This window comes from Camelus bactrianus, chromosome 15 (genome assembly GCF_048773025.1).
Source record: "Camelus bactrianus isolate YW-2024 breed Bactrian camel chromosome 15, ASM4877302v1, whole genome shotgun sequence".
NCBI classification, from domain to species: domain Eukaryota; kingdom Metazoa; phylum Chordata; class Mammalia; order Artiodactyla; family Camelidae; genus Camelus; species Camelus bactrianus.
In genome coordinates, this window is record NC_133553.1 from 61,287,549 (window position 1) to 61,315,128 (window position 27,580).

The following is a 27,580-nucleotide window of genomic DNA, read 5'->3' on the forward strand; positions in this document are numbered from 1 at the left end:
AAAAGAGCATGCTTCTGCCCAGCGGACAGCGCAGGCAAGGACCCACAATGGAGAGGCAACAGCCCAGCTAGGTCTCAACTGCCAGGGGCGTGAGTGGAGATGCTTCCAGATGATTCCAGACTTCAGCTTTGTTCAGACAGTGTCCTGCCCAAATTTGTGACTCACAGAAACCCGGAGAGATGACAAAATGATTGTTGTGGGTTGAGGGGGATGGTGGTTGTGCAACAAAAGTAAACTGTAGGGACATCGATTGGCAGGGCCTCTAGCATTGTGTGCAAAATGACGTTTCACGGCACCTGCACCTGCACCCAGATCATCATCTTCAAAAACCTTGGCTTTAATTCACAATTTGTGCGGATTCTTTTTGTGATAGGGATTTCAAAGGTATTTCATTTTTTTTTCTGATGGGAAGGAGTTAAAGAATCAGATATGGATTCTGTGTGAGACTCAGAACAGTGAACATTTAGTCTGTTGCATAGAGTAGCTTGTTTTCTCCTTCTCTGAGTTGCTGAATGGTGTTCAGCCCTTGGTGTGGCCTTGGTTTCCGATAGTAGGAATGTTTCCAAGAGGATATTAGGCTAATGGTAGTGATGGGAGGCTCTGTGAGCCATAGGAATGAGAAGAAGTTGCTTTGCCAAGTATTTGGTGAACTCAGTAAATGCCTTGAACATAGAAAAAACTACCCTGTTGAAATTTTGGCTTAATATTAAAATATTACTCAGCATTTTCCATGAATTACCATTTAGGGCAGAGGAAAGCAAACATATGTGATGGAAGAATTAGAGGCAGAACTATTTCTGTGAAATCTTGGGTTTCGTCTTTGGGATTCATGCAAAGTTTGTGTTCTATTTTTTTTAATGTTTTTACTAATCTGAAAGAAATATTTTTACCCACATCTTTGAGAAAATTAGAAACCAAAGGGTGATGTGCCATGCTTATATTAGGTTGGTGGTATCCCAGTTTGAGAAGCATGGGATGGCTATGCCACACATGATAAACAGCACTGTAATGGGAATATATCTACGTTTTCATCCAGATGTCACTGCAGTTATTAATTATCCAACAACAGCAAAATTGGACCCTCTTGTTTTTTGTTCACACAATCTTTATTCATTAATTGCTTTATTCAACAGGTATTTAGTGATTGTCTCCTCTGGACCAAGTTCTGCTCTCATTGCCAAGATACGTAAATGAACTAATCAGATAAACATCCCTGCCCTTGTGGAGTCTGCATGCAAGTGGAGAAAGAGAACAAGCAATAAGCATAACAGCTAAGCAAGTGTCAGGCTTATTGGAAACCAAAGAGAAAAGACAGCAGAGTCGAGCAGGGGATCAGAAGTGCAGGATGTGTGTGCCCTGGTCGGAGGAGTGGTTGGCTTCAGTGACAAGGTGACATTTGAGCAACTACTTGAAGGTGCTGAGGGAGTTAAGAGGTAAGTGTGCCTGGAGGAGAATGAGTGAGAGAAAAGGAATTAAATAGGAAGCTTATAGGCAATTTGGGACAATCACATAAATCAGCGTAAGGACTTTGACTTTGACTCTGAACAAAATAGGGAGCTGGTGTGGAGTTTTGAGCGGAAGTGACGTGACCTGATTTAACGTTTCAAGAAGATGATGCTGGCGGCTGTATTAAGAGTAGCCTAGGGAGACCCAGGTAGGAGCAAGGCAATTGGTCAGGTGTGTATTGAACTGTTCCAGGCAAGGAATAAAGGTAATGTGGAACAGATGGCGGGGAGGGGTCAGATTCTGGGTATATCCTGAAGATAGAATGGACAGGATTTGCTCACGGATTTCATGTTGGCTTGGAGAGAGAAGTAAAAAAATGACTTCAAGGTTTTTTGACCCGAGCAACTGGAAGACCGGCTGAGATGGAGAAGGCTACACGTGGTGTGTGTTTTAGGGTAAGATCAGGAATCAGTTTTGAACATGCTGAGTTTGAGACGTCTATGGGACATCCCAGTGGAATTAATAATATATATCAATATATATAGTATATATATCTGGAGTGTAAGAGACAGGTCTGGACTTAAGTTATAATTTGGGGGGGAAGTCGCCCACACATACGTAGTGTTTAAAGCCATGAAACTAGAAGAAATCTGCCAAGGAGTGAATACAGAGAGAGGAGCGGGCCAAGAACGAAAGCCTGGGCCACTCCAACATTAAAAGCGGGCAGACAGGATAACGGGAGAAACTAACAACAGAACGTGAGAAGAGATGAGGGAAAACCAAGCAAAGAACGTTTCAAGGACGAGGCAATGACGTCACTGAGTTCCTGAAGGAGCCCCAGCAGCATCGTGCCATCTGTCTAGTAAACACGGCCGCCGTCTCCTTGCTTTTCCCCTTTCTTCTCCCCTATCCGGTTAAGAAGCACAGAGGTGAGCAAAACCATCTCAGCAGGGTCCTTCTAAAGGTGGGGCACCAGCCAACCCAAGAAAATTTGGCCATTAGAGGTAGAATCCCAGCCCTCAGAATTTATTGCAGAATTGGGGGTTCATTTTATGGCAAGCAAAAAAAAACCCAGAATGTATGTGGAGAGGTCGTGCTGCTGTCTTTTTCAGGCTATCCTTCTGTGTGGTGTGAAAAGAACAGAGAACCTCCAGGGACTTTCCTGGAGGAACGGAGGTGTCCAGGCTGAGTAAAACATGCTCCCTTACCTGGCAGACATCCTTCCTGGGCAGAGATTCCGTGGGGGCTTGTTTACTACAGGCATCTGTCTCTGGCAATAACAGGGAGTAATATAAAGCAAAACAATTCCTATTGTGTCCGAAGGAGTTTTCTACACAGCTTTGGATATGACTTGAGAAGGAGCCTTATTACCCAGGTGTGAACTTCATCTTACGAGACGAAAAAGCCCGGGAGCTGGAATCAAAAGATGTGAATCTTACAGGGAACCATGAATTACAGGTGACCTTGCTCACGTCGTTGAGTTTTGGTGAGTTCATGGAGTAGAGGGTGCTGAACAGAGCAGGGGTGGTGCTGCGTTGGAATTCCTTCCCATCCGGTGGGCTGCACTGGTATCCTGGAGCAGTGTGCTCCATTCTGGGCACCACATACAATGAGGAACATTGACAAACTAGGACAGCTCCAGAGTACCATGACCGTGACAACAATGAGTGAGCAAAAACTCACATTGCTAAAGAATGCTTGGAGGAATAGTCATGGGTTCTTAAGTTGGAATACACAAACCTGAGCAAAGATGTATGTATTTATTTTTATTTTTTTATTTGAAGTATAGTTGATTTACAATGTTGTGTTAGTTTCTGGTGTATAGCATAGTGATTAAGTTATATATATATATATTCTTTTTCATTATAGATTATTACAAGCTATTGAATATGGTTCTCTGTGCTGTACAGTAGGACCTTGTTGTTTATCTTTTCTCTATGTTGTAGTTTGTATCTGCTAATCCCAAACTCCTAATCTATCCCTCTCTGCCCTTTCCTTTTTGGTGACTGTAAGTTTGTTTTCTATGTCTGTGAGTCTGTTTCTGCTTTATAGCTAGGTGCGTGTGTGCGTTTTCCTGATTCCCCACCCGAAAAGAGTGCCCCAAACAAAGGGGTACTCTATCCAACTTGAGATAGAGATGTTGACAGGATTTCCCAAATCGTCTTCAGATATTGGGGAGCAATCCTGTACAAAAGGCTTAGAGACTTCCCTTGAACAGTGTGTTCTGGTAGAGCAAGACAGACCTGGGTTCAAATGCTAGTTTTGCGCCTAATTATGTGCCTTTTCACACTTAATTGAATCTCTCTGATCATCTGTTTAATTTTTTTAAGGGAAGATAATATTCATCATGAGACGGTTCATGGGGATTGAAATACTGTATTCCACACTCGGCCCTGCCTCCAAGGTAGCTGGTATCACTACCCAGCATAACACCTGATGCCCGAGTCAGGACCGATGAGCCAAAAGACACAAGAGACTGATTTGAGCTCAAATTTTTTCAAATCTAAGAGCTTGAAAAACTTTTTTTTAATGGAATGAATTGCTTTGTGGGGCCCCTGTACAGACTAGATATCCCCAGTTCTCAGAGATAGTCTCAAACAGTTACTGGTGCTGTGGAAATTGGGGGTTATTTAACTAAACAATTTCTGAGATCTCTTCCAAAAGTGAAAATCTTGCCATTCTAGGCTTTGGCCTCTCCTGTGTGCCCCTTGTGTCTCTGATAAACGTTCGGGGCACTTCTGTGGGCCACTGGTAGCCCTCGGCACATTCTCAGGCTACTCTGAGGACTGAAGAGACATGTGGAAGTGTTTTCTAAACCGTAAAGCATCATCTACACATACTGGATTGTTTTCTGAGTTTAAAGTCAGTAGTCCATGTAATCCCGTCCAATAGGCCTTTGCTTCCTCCCGCAGATCCGTAGCCCTTCTTTTCAGTTAGAGAGAAAACTGGGAGCCTTCCAAGCGCCGATGACCTCAGTAGGGCTTGTTTTGCATGTTTAAAGGGTTCAACTCCATAAACTGAGGAAGTGGAAATCACGACTGTCGGCGGTGTCTGATTCATCCAGAAGCCTTTTTTTTTTTTAACTTTCTGCATCATTTAAATGGAAAATCTTTATAGTCCAGTTGTACCAGGTGAGTGCCGTGTTATTCTTCGATGCCTCAGATCCTTGTTCTACTCATGAGCTGGGACGGACTGAATGTATAATTTAGATTCTATCGTAAAGAGGAACAAATAGCCCGGAAGAGAATAACCAGAAGAGAATTAAATTAGGAGAGAATTGGAGATGCAAGCCTGGGTAAATAGCTGCTGTTTCTTGTTGGATAATTTAGCAGATCAGTCACCTAGGAAAACACTTTGATTGTATTTGTGCCAACAGCCAGGACCATGACTGAGTGGTGTTGATCATCTCGGCAGCCTGGGCCTGGAGTCACTCAGCTCCGACACAGTCAAGAGACTGTGCGATCGTGACTCTGTTCCTCCAACTTCTGAGCCCTTCGCAGTCTTCAGCTGAAAACTGAAGACTGGAAGAGATGAATTAAAGGCACTTCCAAACTTCAACTTACTTTGCCTCCTGATAATAATACACATGGTTCTTTCTACTCAAATGTGTGGATTTGACCTGAGCTATCAAAACTTGTCAAACTAACCCCAACGATAAACAGTCATGGAATGTGGGCAGTTGCCTCAGGCTCCAAGCATTGGGTATTGCATATAAGGCAGTGGCTCAGAAAGACAGTCCTTAGCAAAGGGGAAAGCCACCTGCCTGCTGACATGTGAAGCTATGCACCTTCAGCCTGAAATCACTGGTCTCCACTTTCTGTGGTCCCCAAGGAAGGCAGATGGATCAGGTCCACTCTTCTAGTCCTATGTGCTCATCTTGTGTGATATATGCTTCAGGTTTGCTCTCAAGCCTGTCTTTGATTTATAAAAATGTCTGCTGCATGGTAAGTGTGGGAATAGGGGACACGTAACACGGTCTGCTCTGAGCTCTACACACCCCAGAGATGGCTCCAAACTTCCAGCTCTTAGGGGCAGTCAGCCTTAGAAACAGTTCTCTCTTTCTGCTTATTGCTTACTACTTCCTGACATTACACTGACATTTGTTTTCTCTGTTCATTTACATCCCACTAAGATGTTAACTTAAACTCCTTGAAGTTACAGACTTTCTCTCTCTTATTCACCCAGGGCCTAGAATTTATACATAAAATCGTTGCAGATGATAGGATTGGAGGATCGAGAGCCCTCCGTCTCCTCACTTCCTTTCCTCCGTCCCCCAAGGACTCCCTGGAATGCTACAAACCGCTCACAGGTGGGAACAAAGCTGAAAGCCAGAAATGCTCAGTGTTTGTTTAAGGCCACAAAGCCAGTTAGTGGTGAGGATGCTGGGGCTCTGCTCCTAATGTGCTCTCCCCCCGCCCCACCACCGAGAAGCCTTCCCAAGCAGATAAACCCATTCCTTAGGGCCTCCTCCTGTTTGCTTACCCATCACACGGGAAATCTCTTTTTGACGTTTTTGACACTGGTGCCCAGCCCAGAATTCCAGATGTCTGTCACTTCCAGTTGCATATAAAGATCTGGGGCAGCTGCCTTTTCTGGGTCTCCACCCATGACCTTTTACTCCCCAAAGGAGCTGGAGAGCAACTGTTCCACTCCTGCTCCCAGACGCAGAACTTCTCCGCCCTCCCCCACCCGCTCTGGCTCTCTTTGAGCCACCAAGGACAAGAGGATGAAAGGGCAGAGCCTGTGGCATTTCTGCTGATGAAGAAATCTCCCAGATGGCACATCCGGCTGTCAACGCCGTGACAGTCAACGAGAAGGAATCACAGAAACATGCCTCCAGCTCCCAGTTCTGGTGGCTGTGATGGGCTTCAGTGCCAGGGCCCACGACTCACCCTTTGCTTTGCTGTAGAAGCCTACCGCCTGGGGACTGAGTGGAGATCCTCACGTTGGAAAAGTGCCAAAGACTCAAAAAGATCCCTGTGAAGAAGGGATGGCCTTCAACTGGGAGGGAGGGAGAGGGATGAAAGAAAGAGAATTGCTGGGTTCTTACCAGGCAAGCTGGTTCCTATTTTAAAATGAAAGATGAGACACATGAGCATGACAACAAGGACTGTTGTGACTGTTTCAAGTAGAGAAGAATCAATTATATGTGCTAGGGATGAAAGATGGTTTGGCTGTGTTGACTTGCACCGTCTGTTGCTTGTAAACATGAATGCACAGCCCTGTCAGTCCACCCGTGCAGCCTACACGTCATGCACCGACAGCCCAAGCAGGGCCAGGGAGCTCGGGGACTGGCCATTGCAAGGGTGGGGGAGATTTCGGAAGCACCCTGGAGTACAGAGTTGAAGGCAAGAAATGCCGCGCCTTTCCGGCCACCCACTGGGAACCCTCCTTTCAGCTTCCACTTTAAAGAGTGGGAGTGAGGGGTAGGAAAGGCAGGAGGAACAAGAACAACTGAGAACAGAAAGGAAGGAACAAAACAGCACCGACCCCCAGGCATGGCAATGAGACTGTCACACACAGAGCTCAGCTTCTACTTAGACATTTTGGGTCTCAATGCAAGCACACTCTGGTCAAAGAGATAATGTGGGTTTTTTTATGGATGGTGGGATTATGGTTGACTTTTATTTCTATCTTTATGCTTTTTCTCCACTTGCTAGTTTTTCTACAATGCCAGTGTAGCATTATTTATGTTAGTCTGAAAAATGGCTTTACCCCTTATCAGCCGTGCTTTCTTGGACCTTAGTTGCCTCATGTGTAGAATGGGGATTAAGGTACCATCATAATTTTTATGGTAGTTACAAGGGACCAAGCAGATCTTTAAGCATATAGTAAACACTTAACAAATAGCCTTTGTTATATTATCATAGAAATGATATCTTCTTTTTCAGAAAGCTAAGGGGAACAAAGTAAGCTCACCAAAAGTCCAAACCTGCCCTCAGAAAGATCTTCCCCACCTCCCTTCCAACCTCTGCCATTTTTATCCAACTTCACTTGCTAGGTGGTTGTTCTGAAAAGAACCCAGAGAAGCATCACCGAGTTTGGAAACTGGATCTGAGTCCTCCAGTGCACTGGCCCTGTGCTCGAAGTGGGCCGTCTCCCCTTCAGCGCACACAGTGCTTCCCAGGCCAACCTCTGCTAAGGTTTCATTCAGTCAGCCGTCTCACTGCAGCGATTTGAACAGCCGGTCGGGATCTGAGTTCTTGGGTGCACCCTCTGAATGCACATCTTTCTCTTTGATCTGTCTCTCGTTGAAAACATAGTTTGTCCACCAGCTAACACAGCTCTGGAGGGCACGGAGTACTCAGTTTTCTGAGCCCCATTTCCTCGGGTGAAACTAGGGATTGGATAACGTAATGCTCTTTCCTCTTGGAATACGCTTGGAATGTGGTGATCAATTTTATTCTGTTTTTCTCTCAAAGCAACATGCTGCTTCTCTCAGGTAGTGTTTTAAGCCTTTATTTCAAAACCGATTTTTTTTTTTTTTTAGTATGCAAGAGGCTTTACCCTTTTTGAGTAATTTCAGTCATTATCAACATATGAGAGATGAAATGTTGGCCCTCAGTACCTTTCTAGGTGGAGGACTATGTAAATTCTGGAGACACAAATGACCTGGCAGAAATAAAGCCAAGACTCCCTTCAAGTCTGTTCATGCAAAGGTAAGTGGAGACCCAGAGCCCAGAGGCGTATGCATGTCACTGATTTACAGGCCTTGGTGTGATCTATATTACAATATACCTCGTTATATAGGACATTATCAAGAAAGTAAAAAAACAAAATCTACAATACAGAAGAAAATATATACAAATCATGTATCTGATAAGCATCCTAGTATCCAGAATATATAAATAACTCTTACAACTCAACAATAACACAACAACAGAAAGACAAACTATTCATAAATGGGCAAAGCACTTGAATAGACATTTCTCCAAAGAAAATATACGAGTGGCCAGCAAGCACGTGGAAAGATGCTCACCATCGTTGGTCATGAGGAAAATGTAAATCGAAATCACAGCGAGACACCACTTCCTGCCCTCCAGGAAATCATGCATTGCTGGTGGGAATATAAAATGGTTCAACCACCAGAGAAAACCGTTCGGCAGTTCCTCAAGAAGTGAAACATAGAATTACCATATGATCTAGCAATTTTAATCCTTGGTATATCCCCAAAAGAATTGAAAAAAAAAATTTATTTTCCATTTGCTCTCCAACAAATACTTATATGTGAAGGTCCATAGCAACAGCATTCACAATGGGCAACCTAAATGAGCAAATTATGCTATAAACATAAGTCAGAATATTAATTCAGGTATAAGAAAGATGAAATACTTCTGCAAGCTACAGTGTGAAAGAACCTCAGAAATATCGTCGTGAGTGGAAGAAGCCAGACACGAATCGTTATGTATGTATGATTCTATTTGTAGGAAATATCCAGAATAGGTAAATTCATAGAAATGGAAAGTGGATTGGTGGTTGCACGGGGCTGAGGGAGGGGGAGACAGGGATTAACTGCGTAATGGATACAAAGTTTTATTTGGGGAGGTGATGAAAATGTTTTAGAACTAGATAAAGGTGATGGTTACCCAGCATTATGAATTGTACTGAGAATCATTAAATTCTTCGCTCTAAAATGTCAGTTTTATGTTGCTCAAATTTCACCTCAGTTTTAGAAATGAGTAAATAAACGCAAATCAATTTAAAAGCAATGAATAACAAGAAGAAAACAAAGAGGGCTGGTAGAATGAGGCAGAGAGGAGGCCCCTGCATCAGTTCACGTGGGTGAGGGCGCTCCTCCTCCCTGCGCCCAGCATCCCCACGTGGCCTCCTCTCCCAGCCAGCCTCCCAGGCAGCGACTTTAAATCTTGTCCCCCCTGCAAAATCCTCACCTCCTCCCCCGCTTTTTGGCTGTAAAAGCAAATATGCAACTTTGGGGAGGGAGGGGGTGAGGTGGATCATTTTCTCATAATAGACCAAACCACCCAGACCAGTGATACTGAGGTTAAAAAAAAAAATACTAAGGTTATAGGTTAAGGAACTGAGAACTGGGGACTTTTCTAATTGTGATGATTACAGGACTGGCATTTAAAAACAGCTATTACCTCTTTCTTTCTTCCTTCCTTCCTTCCTTCCTTCCTTCCTTCCTTTCCTTCCTTCCTTCCTTCTTACTTTCTTTCTTCCTTTCTTCCTTTTTTTAAGAAGCATACCCACATACCTTGCACTTGTGCTCAGTTTTGTATGGAACCTTCCATCACTCGCGCTGGCTGCTCCTCACTCCGTCCCCTGGAAATGACTCTGCGGGACAACATATGCAGAAGTAATGGATGGGTGTCTCTGGGTCGGGATGTTGAGACATTTCCACGGCCCAGTCTTATTCTCAGTTTGTTAATGATGTTGGCTGGTCAGGCCTTACTCCTGTTCAGAAAATTTCACTCCTGCAGCATCTTGGTTGGCTTTGAGGAGTCCCTCTATGAGGTAAGTGAACTTGTCAGTGTGCTGGTATTTAAACTGCGGTCAGATGGAAAAAAAAAAAAATGAAGAGGGGGTGAGTTCAGAAAAGACTTTCATTAATGATACTCATTCCCCTGTCTTCCCGAGGAGGGTATAAAGCAGACCTGTTAACATCCAAAATAAAAATGGGCATGCTGAGGATCATTATTCTTACATGTCCCGACTTAGGAAGAGATAAAAAGATACATGAAATGAAAAGATGCTTAAGACAACGTGGTGATTTTGTTCCAGAGAAACATTTGGGCCCTTTCCCTGGGAAAGCGGGTTAAAAGGTTGTCAGTGCTTTCTCCAGGGGCTTCGTCTGACAGCGAACATGTGTTTCCTCCCTTTAATCGACTCGCCAGTAGCCAGAAAGCTGCTTGTTTTCTGCAGAGGTTGTCAAAAATGATTTCAGTCTGGAGACGATGAATGATAAAAGAGGTTTTCAAGCATGGTTTTGCACTGTAGCGTTCGCAGCCCCAGAGAGGAAAGATTGTATTACAATCGCGGTGCAAAGGGGCATGTTCCCCTGGCAAGAAAACAGCCGCCTTCGACCTGTCTGATGCGTCCTGGTATCTCAGGGAGCCGGGAGATACAGGGTAGGACGCCGTGGAGCGGATGGTCCAGAAAAGCAGGCTGATGGAGCTGCATCCCATGGAAGAGGAAAACCCCAGAACCGTCTCTTCCACTGTCCACGTGAGTCTGGTTCTGTCAGAGGGCTGCTTGCAGGACCAAGTGCAGGACAGAGTTCCCGAGACAGGAGCGGCGGCGAGAGCACTGCTGCGGCCCCGGTTTCTCAGCGATGCCCTTGCTCTGCTGTGGAAGTAGGCAGGGCGCCTGGGTGCCCTCCATATTTCCTCCCCTGGATTCATGGGCATCATAAGCCGGTACTGATGGGGTTTGTGTTTAGAAAACTCAAGAGGTTAGTTATGCCTTTCCAAAACACATGACGTAACCCTAAGCAGGCAAAGAAAAATGAGGCTTTCCATCCTCTAATATTTCCCCTTTCTCAAGAGAGGGGGTAAAAAGCTACGGCCGTCTCAGCTCAACGGTTCTCTTTTCAAGCACCACCCTCCCCCTCTCCCCACCCTGCCCCAGTCCTATTGCATCCTTCTGGTAGACTCCACTGCAGAAAGCCCAGGGAGGGAAACTTGGAACACGCCAGGTGGATAATAAACTCAGCAGTGATTATTTGTGTTTCGAGCGGAAGATGCTTTCCCTCAGGTGACACACAGGTAGGGATTCAGCGCAGAGTGACTTTGGCCAAAAGAAGCTCCCTGAAGCCTGTATGAGATTCTCTTGGCAAAAACAAAATCTGATTTCTCTGCAGCTTTTCAGAAACACATCAGTGATATAAATCAAGGCGTTGGGTACAGCTACTCTTAACATCTTCCTGTTCAACTCCTAAACTGAGAAAGAAAAGCCCCAACGGAAGTTTTAACCCAAGGCTGAGAACTGGTTTCACACAGAAGGTTTTTATTACTATCTTCTCGACGATGTACATGGATGCGGTTTAAATCTTTTTCCTCTGCTTGCACAGCCATAACATCTCCCAAGCAGTAACTTGTCTTCCTTTCTTTATCATTTACGACAATACTTAACGTATTTTTAGCTCACCAGTGGCCACTATTTCTACCACTGCAGAAAGATTGGATTGATGGGTGGTAGCCCCGAAAACCAGAGAGAGGGGACTGGGGCAAACTGAGTGCTGAACTCGACATTTCCATCTGATTCTAATTTCTTTTCTAGCTACTCAGTTCTATCACCATACAATTCACCCTCTGAGCGTAATCGGGAAAGAAGTGTGGATGGAGAGGGTCAGAGGCACCACACAACAGGTCCATGGACAGAGCTGGGTTGTATGTTTCAAACAACCCTTCTAGATTCTGATCATAAATATCACACGGGTCCCAGCTTTCAGCATCTGAGCTGAAACAGCATATGCCAGGAGCTGACTGATGTGACTGCCTCTGGGAAGGACAAACTCTCAGCCAGTAACAGCCTCCACACAGTCTGAGCTGATGCTCTTCTCGGTGCTGACGTATTTGGCCAGTGTCAGAGCGATTTGGCTAAGTGGGCTCCACCAACTGCTTTCGGTCTATTGTGGTTGGTAATCCCTATTCAGGATGGAGTGTGCAGCAGCCTAATGAATGTGGTAATGGAATCCTTGTGTATGTCTTCCCACAGCAGGGCACAGATTAGCATAAGTGTCATATTCTATAGGTTTGCCCGCTCTTATTTTCAGGCGTCACCAATGCTGGGAATTTTTCAACTGGATAATAAGATGAGTATGGCCCACATATGCAGGGCGAGCACACGATTTTTCGTTAATAAATCTCACCTGGAGGTGCGCCCTGATAGATTAACTTCGCACTTTTGCTTTAAAAAAAAAATAATATTTTACACCAAGGATCCTGTAATCTGAGAAAGAAAGAATTAGATTGAATTTCATGCAGAGTTTTAAAGAATGTTGTCCTTTTCAACTGTGGGGTTGAGGAATACTTTACAGTTCTCCGAGTTTCCCATACTCATAGTGAGTTCAAAGCTCTAGCTGCATGTCACAATTACTCAGAGCTGATGTTTTATTCTCCAAGATGCCAAATGGGAGGAAAAGATACCCTTGATGGGAACAATTCATGGAGAGGAACAGGAGAGGGGGTGGTGGGGAGATTGGAAAAGCCAATTCACTCGCTTGTTTTACTTTGCAGATTAGAAGCCAACTGGAAAGGCATTTTGTTCCTAGAGTCCTTAGAAAAGCCTGCCTCAGTAAATATGAATGAGATTATTTAGAAGTTCCTTAAGATAGGAATTCATCCTCAGAGCACTCCTACCATTTTGTATTTCTAGAAAAGCATCGTCAAACTTTCTGACTTGAAGCAGTAAGTAATGGTCCCTGTGTCTGTGATGTCAGCAAAACTTATGTAAAACTTAACAATAAATGTAGAAGCCCCCTCTGCCCAACCCTTCACCTCCCTTTTGGCTGTCAGTGCAAAGGTGGTTTATTTAGCCTGAGTCATTGGCCTTATCAGGTCAATGGTTGACATTCCGTAGTTTTTTTATTCCAGTTGGTTGGTGATTTGGCCCTTACGGCCGATGGATTGGGGAGAGATTGGCAGGTTAAGGCTAAGAGAACTCCCAGTGAACCTACCCCCACCTGCCTCCTTAGAGAAAAGGATGCTGCTTCTGAAAGTCCCCAAATTTATGACTTGATTAAGGAGAGTGTAGCTTCGTGGCATGCACACCACTTAAGTGGCGGTTTAGTATGACTAATCAAAGAGGTTTTCCTGGCACCCAGTAAGTATCAATCTATATCAGCCGGGAGAGCAAAGCATGTCTTGATGCTTTTAAGCATGGAGGCAGGGGACCAGCCTGAGCCTATTAATCAGTCCAAAGTAAGTGCTGCCTCCATCTCGTATTTTAATCTCCTCCTTTCTGCTGTGTTAAAGAAATGATATCTGTGGCTGAAATAACATTTAGAAACGAAATTGTTTGCCAAGTGAATGAGAAAATCAAACCATCGTTTTGAGTTGGGGATTAAATATGAATCTCATTTCCCTTTATTATCTGTGCATTTCTCGCTAATCATCATAACTCAGACTATTTAAACTTCATTGAAAATGTAGCCAGTAATGGAGTACCATTAATATTTGTTTGTAAAGATTCCAGGAGCTGAGCAGATCTTAAGAAAGCCAGCCCATCTCGTTTTTGCGTTCGGGAAGTGGGGAGAAATCAGATTGGAGGATCTTGGCCGCCCTGCTTCAATGCCTTCATGGACAACTGAGTTCCAGTTACCGGCTTTCTTCCCAAGTATCTCTTCCTTGCAAAATGGTACCAGCAGAATGAAGTTTTCCGAAAGAAAAATGCTCCAGCACCTGCTTCCATGGTGACATATCTTTAAGAGTCAACTTTCCAGCAACAAATGCCACCAAGCTAGTTAACTGAGACCGATGGCAGAAGGAATCCAAGCTGGAAATTTCACGGGGGCAGGCTCCTCCTCCACCCCCAGCTCGAGCCCCTTTTAATCTCATCACCCAGTCCCTTGAATATGGTAGAAAGAGGCTGGGTGGCAAGTGTATTTAAGATTCCGAGGAAAAGTGCTGTTAAGTCAACCTTGGTAACTTAACTGAAACAGTATATGTGTAAATCCATCGAAAATCCCTGGCCTTTTACAACTCCTGTCCCAATGGAAATCAGATCATAGGACTGTTTACAAGAGACCACGACTCATTTGGACAAAGACCCATGACAGCACAGCCCAGGATTATTTGAAATTTTAGTAACCTAAGCTTTAAAAATATTCTAAAAGCAGACTAACGAGAGGCAGGTAATTGCCACGAGCTAATTATTTGTGATATTTCATATATATAATCGGTGAACAATCTCTGTAAATGTCAGCTCGTGGCACTTTGGCAATCACTTGTAATTTTTATTGTTTAAAGAAATGTCAACATTTCCATTTTCCCCAACTTTAGTTAACCTAGGCCCTACACGTGGTTAAACAGGCCGCCCAAAGAGTACTTTACACTGTCCTTTCATAGTGTTTCATAGTTTCATAGCAAAGCCAGTCCCTGGTTTAGCAACAATTTTGCTACCAAAAAAAAAAAAGCATGAAGTGTGTACAAAGCAATTTAAATATTAAAATTAAAGATGACAGATGCAGTCATGATTTTCGGAACAAGTAGATTTCATTCATGTTCCAGGTCATCTTTTCATCAGCTTGGGGGACGTTTTCAGGAGATTCTGAAATTTGTTTGCTAATTTGTTCCTTTTCCTCCTCCTCCCCAGCTACTTGGAAATCATTACTGTGAGTGAACAAAGGAACTTCACGAGAAGATTCCTTGCTGGTCCAGAGAGAAGAAAGGAGGGCAGAAGGTGATGGTTACAGTGAATAAGATCAGATCTGGGTAAGTCCAAAGCCCACACCGCCGCCGAGAACTTCAGGCTGCCCACTACCTCCTCTGAGCTCTGCCTCCTGCACCAGAATGACGCGCGTCTCCTAAGGAGTCTCAAAATTCCATTTATACTTCAGTGTGGATCACCTGGCCTCCCTCATCCATCCCCGAGTGTGGTTACTAGAGACAGTGTACCTAAAGAAGGCGTGTTCCCAACACCAGAAAGAGGCTTAGAAAGGTTGGCACAGAGAGGCAGGGGCTACACTTCCCAACCCTGAGCTGGGGGCTCAGCAAGGCTGTGGCCAGCGTGGGATATGAGAAGCAAGGGGCCTGGTGGAGGGATCTGAACTGTCAGGGATAAAATGGGAGCCAGTGGGTAGACAGAAGCAAAGGAATCTGGGAAGAACACAGGTTGAAACAGCAGCAGCCTCCTTTTGCAGGGAATGGCAGGGCCACCTCTGTCTGCACAGAAAGGAGAGAGCAGAGCCTTGGGGAAACAGGCAGCAGGACTGCTTCCTGCACAAGACTGTCTCTGTGTAGGGCCAGGATGGAGATCAAAGAATGCAGATACTAACTGTTATATATAAAATAGATAAACAACAAGTTTCTTCTCTATAACACAGGGAACTATATTCAATATCTTATAGTAATCTATAATGAAAATAAATACATGTGTGCATATGTATGACTGAAACATTGTGCTGTACACCAGAAATTGACACAACATTGTAAACTGACTATACTTCAGTCAAAAAAACCCCCCAAAACCCACACTTCCCAGAGCCCATTCACCCACCCCACGTGCCCCCTCCCGCTTTCCCTTGCCCTTGCCGAGGTGGGGCACCTCATCACTGATCCCTTCTCCACTAGTGGGCATTAAAAGTCCTGTAGTCAGGCCACATCTCATCCTTGGAATCAACAACTTTTGGGCTCGGAGCTTCAACAGATAAAAGTGGCCGATGGGGCCAGTGTGAAAAGAGACAAGATAAAGAGAACGCGAAAAAGACTGTCAGAATGAGAGTGAAGAACAGAAATGTATGTTTGTACCAGCAACCTACTGGTAATTCAGTGGGGAAAAAAAAAAAGAAAAACAAAAAAGACCATCTGAGAAAAGGACAAGGTGAACACTTCCTTGACTAAATCCAACCAAAATTAGAAACCTTATTGAGGGTTTGAGGGGAGTAAACTGAAAGATGTGGACTCTTCGAACAATTTGGTACCATGTTTAGACTAGCTTCAGTGTTCTAAATTTAAAGTATATTCTACAAAAACTTTACACTTAAATCGTGTTTAGCTTCTAAAGAGAATTATGCATTTCTTTGAAAAGTTGAAAATAAATTCCTTAGCATTATTTAGTCTTTGCAAAGTGGGTTTTGCCCCCCTTTTTGGAGCTCTGCATTGTATTTAGTGAAGCACAGATCTGAGCAATTTTATTCCGAAAAAATAAAGTCACCACGAGAAAACAAAACCCTTGTGTCCTGGTTTGGTATGAATGCCATAAAATGAAAATTCTTTAGAGGGACTTCGTTTAATCCCTGGTCATTGCTGACATTACATCCCTCTTCCAAAGCCTGTGATAATAGAATGACTCCAGGAAAGAAAGGCATCTAAGATGAGTGATAGAAGGAATCAAAATTACTGATAGAGGCTGAGTAATTGAGGAGCAAGTGAGTTCTCAGACACTGTGAACCAATGGTCCATGGGTCTGTTTATATTCTGTTTATTTAGGGGAAGTATGACACTTGGATCCTGAACTTGGCTGATGCAAAGTTATAAAAGCAAACATATTTTCCATTTTAGACTGACACACCTCAAAACTTTTTTCCTTTAGGGATACACAGCATGTCTCTTAATTCTCTTCCGGTCATAGTTTTTAGCCTTCTTATATCAAAGTCTTTAGCCTTAGACCGCTGTGCACCTTTTTGGACAGCAACTGAAATATAAATACTAATTTACAAAATCCATGAAAGAAAATATTAGTGAAGAGCAAGAACTGGGAAAGAGGTATTTTAGCACACTGGAAGTGTTTTCAGGTCAATTTATAATTTTTGGAAAAATTTCTCGAGATTTTTAGTTGATCAAGCATCGGACATACATGGCAGTTCATTAAATTTGTGTTAATTGAAAAATATTTTTTATAAAGCCATGATATATGTGATATTTGTTCAACTCTTTTTTAAACACAGTGATGATACCTCTTTACAACGTTCTCATCCTAGAATGTTATCCTGACTGCATTATTATGTTGTTCCCACCATGATAAGGAAGGACTATCAGCCCGTAATTGTGTTCTCTGATTGTTCTCCATGTGGTTTCAGTCAGGACAGGGGACCTTACACAGCAGTAACAAATGCCTGCCAGTCTCAGGGGTTGGGCCCAACCGCTTTCCTGCCTGCTCATTCTGTATTTCCAGCGTAGGTCAGTAGGGAGGCTGAGCTCATTGTAATCGCCCTGCGACCCGGACTAATAAGAGACTCCGTCTCAACACCTGTTTTGGGGCAAACTAATGCGCTGGTGCTTAAAGCTTTTCCTGGGAATTAACACGTATCACTAGCATGCAGGTTTCATGGGCAAAAGCAGTCACACGAACACTTAACTTCAAAGGGGCAGAGAAATGAAATCCTTCCATTTACCTAAAAGAAAAACTGGATGATTTGTCTATGATCTTAATATCTATCCGTCTTATCTCCCCAACTAGATTAGACCCTCCTGAAGGCCAGAGATCGAGTCATATTTCACTCGAAATTTGTGTAGCACCGTGCTCTGAAATGATACATATTGTTCATTGATTATTGAAATTTGAATAGAAGGCACGTTAATTTTGAAGATCAAAGCATTGTGGTCTTCATGTCAATCATTACATATTTATAACATGCCTACTATGTTCAATAACAGCTATAAAGCCCCTAACATGTAGTGGATACTAAACTAGTTGCTTTCCATGTATTTTCTCTAATCTAAATAGAACACAACTATAGAAGGGAATTTTTCTCACTCCAATTTTTTTTTAAATTTTTAAAATTAAAAAAATTTTTTAAAAGCATTTGTTATTGAAATGTAGTTGATTTGCAATGTTAGTTTAGGTGTACAGCAAAGTGATTCAGTTATACATATACATACATATATATATACTTTTTCTTTTCAGATTCTTTTCCATTATATTTTCTTACAAGAAATTGAATATAGTTCCCTGTGCTATTTTATATATAGTAATATGTGTCTGTTAATCCTGGGCGGACCTAGAGATTATCATATTGAGTGAAGTAAGTCAAACAAAGAAAGACAAATATATGATATCACTTATATGTGGGCTCTGAAAAAAAAAATGATACAAATTCTATTTACAAACCAAAACCACACTCACAGACATAGAAAACAAACTATGGTTACCAAGGAAGGAAGGGTGGGGAAGGGATAAATGAGGGGTTGGGGATTAACAGGCTCACTTAAGTTTAAGACGCTGCATTATTTCAAGATTAACCAGCTTGCCCGAAGACACTCAAGAGGGTGGCCGAGGCAGAGTCCGAACCCATGTGTGTCAATCCTCTCCAGCCCCCCTTTATCCACTCCAACGCCCCTCCACACCAAGAGGGGACCACCAGCCTTCTTCCTGCTTCTCAAACATCCCAGCATTCCGCTGCCCCTGGGTCTACACACTTGCTGTTTCCTCTACCTAGAAATCTCATCTCCGATGATGGCTCTGGCCCCGCTGCCTTCAAATCTTTCCTCAAATACTACGCCTTGTCTGACGACCCCATTTAATTTTCCAAACGGCCACCCAGCCAAACCAAGCAGTCCCTGGGCCCCTGTCCTGCTTTATTCTGCCCAGAAGCCTTGTCACCAATGACATCCTCTGTACCTTTACTTACTTACTTAGTATGTTCATTGTCTCTTTCCCCAGTTAGAAGGATTTTGCTCTGTTTTATTTGTTGCTGTATCTTCCCTCAACATTGTGCCTGGAGCAACGCCCTCACATTGTAGGTACTCAACGCATTTCAGATGGATGAATAAGTGAAAGATATAGTAATAGCTGGTGCCACACAAGATGCTTTTAGATGAAACAGAAGCGTTTATAATTTACAGTTATTTATTTTGATGGGTATTAGAAAAAGTTTAACTAGCACATCAAACTATGATTTTGAGGATACTGTTGGCAGAGATACCATGTTTCCTTTAAAAAAAATTTTTAAATGCTCCATATCTTGGTTTGGCCAGAGGTTGTATATACAAATATTGAAAATTCATCCAGTAGTACACTTAAAATGAGTTCATTTTACTCTATGTAAAATATAAAAATAGGAACATTCGAACAACAACAATAACAAAATCTATGATAAAGCTAGTGTAAATAAAAATATCAAGTATTTGGCACTTTGGGCAGTGGCTGAATAGCAAGTCACGAGTGATGGGACTTTGGTAACCACGTGGCTGGATCTTGCTGTTTCTCAGAGAACTACCTCGATTTTGAAGAGCTGGAGAGGTTGGAGAGACATACATGGCCACATAAGGCCGTTGTCATCTGCATGATTCAGACAATAGTGCCATGTGATTTCAGAGAAGGAGAAGACTCTTGTAGAGTGTGGTAGGGTGATAGGAATTGATCCTTGAAGGACGGGCAGAGCCCAGGGCAGCAGATGGCACCCAGGCACTGGGGCTCTGGGGCTGACGTGGAAAGTCACTGCTTCAGAACCCAGCTCTTAGATCCATCCGGCAGGGTGCACCTCGCATACTCCCAGAGGAAAAGAGAAAAACCAACTCTTTTCTGCACCTCGCCAAAGATCTCAAATCTGGACGCCCTGTGTCCCACCTTCCCTGCTCTGAAGCCAGAGTCACGGGCAGCGCTTTCTTCCCTGGAGAACCCCGCCTTTGGATGTTGAGATTTGTGGAGCCTTCGTCTGCCTGTGAACTAAACGTTGCCTACTTTAGTGAGGGAGCCCCGGGAAGAACAAATCTGGCTGCCAACACCATGTCTGACCTCCGGCCATTGCAGAGAAAGCCAAAGGACATATGACAACCACCAAGTCAAAAACAGCCACTGCACCACGACCAAGAAGACAAGGCGAGTTCCCTCTCCTGTGATGGTTTCCCTTTCATTGAGCAGCACCTCCTGGTTGACCATGGGTGGGGCAGGGAGGGCTGTAGCCATGAGTTGGAGCTGTGGATGGGAGAGAGTCATTCTTGCCCTGCAAAGTCATGACCAGGAGTTCGCCTGAGCACAACCTCCCTTTCACACAGACCCATCCAAGGCTCCCGAGTCAATGTCCCTGAATTTCATTTGCATGGAAATGGCAAGTTACCCACAAAATCCTTGTCATTATCAAGTTTTCCCTTGAGAATGTCTTAGTTTGTGGCCTATTAAAACTAGATTCTCAGATTTGGAGCCTCCAAACGGCTTTGTGCTTCTTGGCTGCGTTCTCACCAGAGGAGGAAACCACTGGCGGCAAAGGTGAAGAGTATGGGGAGTCACCCTCCAGAGGCCGCCCTTTGAAGCCAGTTCCCTCCAGCACCTCCCTAGATTCACTGTCTGCACCACTGGTCTCCTTTTATCTTGGTTCGAGTCTAAAGAAATGAAAATGTGACTTTCAAATATTTTTATGAAGAAAATGCAAACTCATTAAGAAAAAGGAGAAGGTGGGAAGACTGGTGACACTTGCAGTCACCTGATAGTTCTCAGTTACTCAGGTTTAATCGTCTGGAGGGAAAGAAAGCAATTTAGAGGTTAAAAAAAAAAAAAAGAAAAAGAGAAAGGACAAAGCAAGCATTTTGCCATTCTTTGTTTTAGCAAGAAATTCCTTTATTCTGATGCAAACCAATTTCAGTCGGATTATACTTTTCAAAATTGCAGGTGCTTTCAGCTCACCGGCAGTGATTTTCAACCTGTCTGACATTCCGTTTACAACACAAGCAAGGGGCCCATGTTGTAACTGATGTGAAAACCCTGAATTTGCTAGAATATGTGTCTTTCTGATGGGATTTTGTTACTCTAGGCACCAGCAAGTGTTCCTTATCACGCTTCCTCCATGAAGCCTGCCTCAGAGTCAGAACAGCAGGAGTAGCTCCCCCCCCCACACACACAATTCTTTCATGTTTGTCTCTTTCTCCCCAAAGTAAGGGCCACTGAGGACAAGGGCAGCACAACTGTGTCCATCGTGGGCTCACCAGCAGCCAGTAATAAGACCTCACTTCAGGGCTCTTCTATAGATCTAAGGGGTGATGGTACCTCGTGGCTCTGATGGAGTTTTTATTAAGCCCATCCACTCTTCATGTAAGCCCTCTTGTTGAACCAGTCCTTGCAAAAGATTCCACTTAACAGAAACCAACAAATGCCAAGTCCATCCCTAATCACATCAAGATTTAAAAACATACCCCGCCAAACTCAGCACAGCCTGCTGACCATTGTATTCATAAATAACTCAGTAGTGAAATTCTCTGTACCTGTTCACCATCAAGCACTAGAATCAACTTCAAGAAATTCCTAAAAAAAAAAATTTATCTTAGAAGCTCACCCTTATTAACCTCACCTCCTCTCTCTTCACTTTTTTCTCTAAGCCCCAAGTTATTTTTGCAGTTCTTGGCATTATTCTTTGTTGTTATTCTCTGGTCATTTCATGACACTAAGTGAGATGATTCATATTAAAATGCTGTGTAAACCACAGTGCAGTCTCTGAAGGCATGTGACTTCTGTTATTGAGCTTTGAGTTAAAGGAGTATGCCTTCTATTTCTTCATTATCTGTTACCCTTAAAATAGTACCCTGCACAGAGCAGGATTACAGTAAACACTCCTGTTCTTACAGTGTACAAAAAAAGCCAGTGTACAAATGACCTATGGCTCCAACAGCCCCACCTGAGGACAGACGTTGATGTGATTTGAAGAGAGATTTCTGGAGTCAACCAACCTGGGTACAAATTCTGGAGCCACCCCCTCCCGCTTATGAACTTAGACAAGCTACTTGATATTTGTAAACCTCAGTTTGCTCATCTGTGAAATGGGAGCAATAACAATGTCTACCTCAGGGAATACTGTGAGGATTTAATGAAAGAGTCTCTACCACATAGGAATTTTACGAGGAACAGATGGGCTAACCTCTGTAAAGCACTCAGGAAAGGACCTGGTAAACAGCAGACACTCAGAAATGAAATCACAACTCTTCCCATTACTGTTAGAGGAAAATATCACCTGCGTCAGGTGTCCCAGTGCCTACTCTGGAAATTTTTATATTCCCAGTCACCTGGGCCGGAAGCTAAGGAAAGTGACAAATAGGCCTCTGGACCTCTGAGGAAAGCGAAAAATAAACCTGCCCATCTCAGGCCACATACGTCGCTCATGCTGTTGTCCAAACCAGCTATCAAGAACTCTCCCCTCAGTTGGCAAAACAGCTACAAGAAGAAAGGCCAGACCGCTATCCATGAAAATATGCGGGGGCGACGGGGGCGATCTACGAGTAAAGGAATTCTGGGAGTACCTGTCCGGGTTCTAACCTGCAACGGCAGAAACCTTCTTTGCCTCACTTAAGCAGGAAAATTTACTGAAAGGGTATCGAGGCGCCCACGGGAGCACTGGAAATCTACAGGACAGGTCAGGGAAACAGGCAGACACAGGGGAAGCAAGCCCTTCGCAGACAGAACCACAGCCAAGTCACCCCACAGCGTCCACGGAGTCGGGCCCCTGCTGCCCCTGCCTTCTTACTGGGAGGTCCCAGCGCCGTGGCCGCACCGGGCAGACGGCGCGCCCCATCACTGCGGGCGCTGGGGAACAGACGCTGCGCTCCTAACACCGGGATGAGTTCCTGACTCCGCTCGTGTGTCACTTGGTCCGGATGCAAACCCTTCACCAGGCGCATGCGTCTGCTGGCGGAACGGTTTTGCTACATCATCGTTTGACTCCTGAAAAGACACTGTGGGAAATCCCTCCAAAACGGGGGCTTCAAAAGCTGGGCAGACGAAAGAATGGCAAATGTTTTCTACAATAGAAGTGATTTTCTTAGGGTTCTTTTCCTCTCTGTTTTCCACAATGTACACATACACATACGTATTCCTTTTGCACTCACATACAATAATGTACTTTGTTCTTAAAGTTACAACTTCTATTCTTAAGACATTTTCAAGTCTTTCCATACATCATGCAAAATCCAGGGAGTTTTCAAAGGATAAAAGAGAAACAGTCAAAAGAACAGCGGAGAGAGAGCCCAGCGCGTGGGGCACTGGGGGCGTATGTATATTAGGGTTTTAAGATGTAGCGAGGGCGAAATGATCAAGAGACCAAATTGAAAAACTATGTTTGACACCTTTTTTCCTTCCCCTGCTCTGAGAGCAAGGGGATATCTAATTGCTTCTGTTTCCTCCAATAATAATCCCATAAATAACAAAAAGGCCGAGCGGGGCTCGATTCCCTCAGTATCAGATAACTATCTCGACTGTTTATGCAGTCGATGCATTAATTTTCGTGCGGGTTGGCTTTCTGTTTCTTTGAAAGGAGCCTCGGACAAATCCTCTTTGAGCTTTGCATTGAGCTCGGCTTTGCAGCCAAAATAAATGAGTCAAGTCTAGAACTTTGTTTTCAGAGTTTGTCAAGTTCTTTCCAGTGAAGTCTTTCCTCCCGTTCCAGATGTTGTGGTTTTCTTGACTTGGGCTCCTATTTTCCTGCCCCGGGAGCATGCCAGCATCTCCTCCGGGAGGATTTCGTGGAGAGCCAGAGGAGGGTGGACACAGCTCTTCTCTCAAACACGCCCCTGAGCCATGATTTAATACAGGTGCTGCTTTGGGGCTTGGGGCAGAATCATCTTGTAGCTACATTAACTTCTCAGACTCCTTTCTTCTGATAACAGCCCTTCCGTAAACTTGGTATATTTTGTGTTCGGCCTGGGCAGAGTGAGGCGAAGAATTGGGGAAATTGGGAATTACTCTATTACAATCAAAATATCCAGATTATTGGACAAATGTTCATTTGAGGCTTGAGCTATTCAGGGAGTGGTCTCAATTTTCCACTTCTCTGTGTGTGAGGAATACAGACAAACGCATAGCACAGCCAGCGAGACCAGAAGCAGCTCAGCCATGCCAGAGTGATGGGTTTTAGCTACAAGATCGGTTTGCGTTGTGTAATCAGAGACACAATCTTCCTGCAACAAAAGATGGTCACTATGTTCTTTCATTACTATGACCACTTAACCAAGAGTGTATCAGTACATTTGGATTTCTCTCTGCTCCCGTTAAAATTTCAGAGGCATTATTGTCCCTCCCCTGGGACACATGCAAAATGTAACTTGAGAAGAAGTAAATTATTGAAAGAGCATTGGTGAATTTATTCAAAGAGCAAATTTCTTTGAAGTCTGGCTTTTTCTGGTTTAATACATTTTAGCTTTGAAATGTGATTTATTGTGTTTTATATATTTACATAAATAGATATAAGTAGATACACATATGTATCTGTCTTTGACATTCATAGATTTTTTTCATGACTGTCCCTGCTTTGATATCTGAATATACCTTATATTTATCATTAAGCTAGAATATTCATTTTTATCCTCTTCGAGGATTGGGGGTTGTATTTTGAAGACCACCACCTGCAAGCCTTTTAGGAGGTGCCCACGGTACTCTTCCTGACATTCTATTAAATAGGAAAATAAATGCTGCCCACCAAATTGTCTGAAGTCAACACTTATGTCACCCAAAATGAGCAAGTCAGTTGGAATCGATTTTTCAGCATGTGCTGAGTAGCTGCATTTTTTTCCAACACCAACGTAGCCAACTGCATTTCTCCCCAGGCTTTAGTCTTAGAAACCATAACTCACCTCACATCTCTGTGCCGCAGTTTCCTTATCTGCACTATGAGGAGGGTGGACTCAAGGGTTACTAAGTTGTCTTTCAGTTACCAGCTTCTACCACCAGAATTTCTCTGAGTTTTGGTTTCTTCTTCTGTGAAAGAGGAAAGGTGACTTCACATATAAGTGACACCATGCAGTACTTGTCTTTTTCTATCTGGCTTATCTCACTGAGCGTAATGCCCTCCAGGTTCATCCAGGTTATTGCAAATGATAGGTTGTTTTTCTTTCTCAGGGCTGAATAGTATTCCATTGGCTATTTATACCATGTCTTCTTTATCCATTCATCCATTGATGGACAACTACTGCACAATACTATTTACATATATCTTTTTTTAAAAAAAATCAAACTCATAGGAACAAAGAGTAGAAAAGTGGTTGGCACGGGTGAAGGAAATAGGGAGAGGCTGGTACAAGGGTACAAGCTTTCAGCTATAAGATGAATAAGGTCTGAAGATCTACTGTAAAAGATGGTGACTGTAGTTGATAACACTGTATCATATAATTGAAAATTGCTGAGAGAGTAAAACTTGATGTTCCCACACACAAAAAAGATAAGTATGTGAGGAGATGGATGTGTAAATTAACTGGATGGGGGGAATCCTTTCCCAATGGATACATTTGTCAAATCACTGCAATGTACACTTTAAATATCTTAGAATTTTATTTGTCAGTTATACCTCAACAAGGCTGAATTCAAAATAAATTAATTTCTTAAATTTTTAAAAGAAAAGAAAGCTGAACTATGTGAAGTTTTTTAGTTTCTTTTTAATTATTGTGAAAGTGATATATGCTTGTTTAAAAAAAAAAATCAAATGGCCCATTATTTCATGAATCAAAATGGTATAGTTTCCCCTCTCTTCTCTTATCTTATCCACCTCCCCAACCTGTGTCTAGAGAAAACCACTGTTCAAATTTCTTTTATCATTCCAAACATTTCTGGGCTTATTCAAACAATTATATTGTACTTCAGCATGTAAGTGGAATTATACAGTGCATTTATGACTTCTTTTTAAAATAAAATATGGTGAACACCTTGCCTTGAGAATACATCAAGGCACACTTCCTTTTTATCAGCTGTATAGTGTTCCATTTAAGGGTTTGCATAATTTATTTTACACATCTTCTATTGAAAATATTTAAATTATTGCTGTGATCTGAATGTCTGTGTCCCCCCAAATGGTATTAGGAAGTGGAGCCTTTGGGAGATGATTAGTTCATAAAGCACACTCATGAATGAGATGAATGCCTTTTTAAAAAAAACGGCTTCAGAGAGCTAGCTAGCCCCTTATGCTAGCTACGTGAGGCTACAATGAGAAGTATGTGGCCCAGAAGAGGCTCTCACTTGACCATGCTGGCATCCTGATCTTGGATTCCAGCTTCTAGAACCGTGAGAAGTAAATCTCTGTTTTTTATAAGCCACCCAGTCTCTGCTATTGTTGTAACAGCCTGAACAGACTAAAAGAATTGCTTATCTATTTTTTTACTTGAACTAGATGATTTCTAAGATTCCTTTCAGTGTTAAGATTCCACGGTCACACATCTATTGATTAGTTTCCTGGACTTCCTAAATCCATTCAACAAATACTTAAGAGGCCCATGTATGTCATGTGGCAGGAGCTGTTTTTCACAACTCCAAATGAATGAACTATCTACAAGCCATTTGAACGTGCTGTGTTCAGCGCATTTTCCAGATGCAAGCAGACTCAAGTCCCAGTGGAAGCCCTCTTAGCAGCAGCCAAGAACGACAAACAGTGGATGAGAAGGAGACACCCGGAAGTCACAGCTACCCTTGGTCTGCCCCACGTGGCTGGGTGCTCACTATTTTATTGACAAAATTTGCAGAGGACCTCCTCTAATCTTTCATCTAGTATGTAAACATCTAAACTTGCTCCATCAAAATAGTCCTAAATCTTAATTTTGCCACTGGGCCTACTTGTGGAAAAGTCAGTTCTACAAGGTAATGCTATGTGTATTCAAAGAGTTGATCTTGACCGTGAGGGTAACAGCTCAGTGGCGGAGTGTGTGCTTAGCAGACATGAGGTCATGGGTTCAATCCACAGTATCATAAATAAATAAATAAATAAATAAATAAATAAATAAATAAATAAATAATCTAGTTACCTGCCCCCCAAGAAAAGCCCAAAACAAACAAAAAGAATTTTTTAAAATGTGCAGCTCAAAAAAAAAAAAAAAAGCCCAAAGAGCTAGTCTTTTACATGATTTATTTTATTTGTCTCAACACATCAGTAAAAGGTGATATTGCCATTAGGATATCATTATCGTTAATAAGATTTTCTTTAAAAATTATTTCTATTTTTTTTAATTGAAGTACAGTTAGTTTACAATGTTGTGTCAATTTCTGGTGTACAGCATCATGTTTCAGTCATATGTGTACATATATGTATACGTTTTCATGTTCTTTTCCATTATAGGTTACTACAAGATACTGAATATAGTTCTCTGTGCTTTACAGAAGAATGAGAAGGGATAAATTGGGAATTCAAGATTTGCAGATACCAACTACTATACATAAAATAGATATACAACAAGATATTCTTAATTCAATTATCAGTCAGAGTAAGACATATCTGTAACAGATCTGCTGCTCCCTTTGCAGCCGTACCAAGCCCTTTACATACATTTTCTCTAATCCTTATGACTCTCCTGCAAGATACAGAACCATGTTCCCCTTGAACAGCATAGAGAAGTAGGGACGCCAGTATTCCTCCATTGTCCATTTTCTCCTCACTAAGTTCCTCCAGTGTCACATGGAATGTGCCAAACACAAGCTTTCTATAAAGCCTTAGCTAGAGATTTAAAAAAAAAAAAAAAAAAAGGAAACCAGAGGTCTTTAGATAAGGCCAAGACCTCAGGAAAGATGCATGGTTGAATTAATATTTAATATACTTTGAAAACTATCAGACCACCAT

General features: G+C 42.9%; 1 pseudogene; it reads left to right on the forward strand.

Moving 5' to 3' along the window:
* Positions 1–25,790, forward strand: part of LOC105075844 (sorting nexin-21 pseudogene) — a 54,962-nt pseudogene extending 29,172 nt beyond the window's left edge.
* The last annotated feature ends 1,790 nt before the right edge of the window (positions 25,791–27,580 follow it).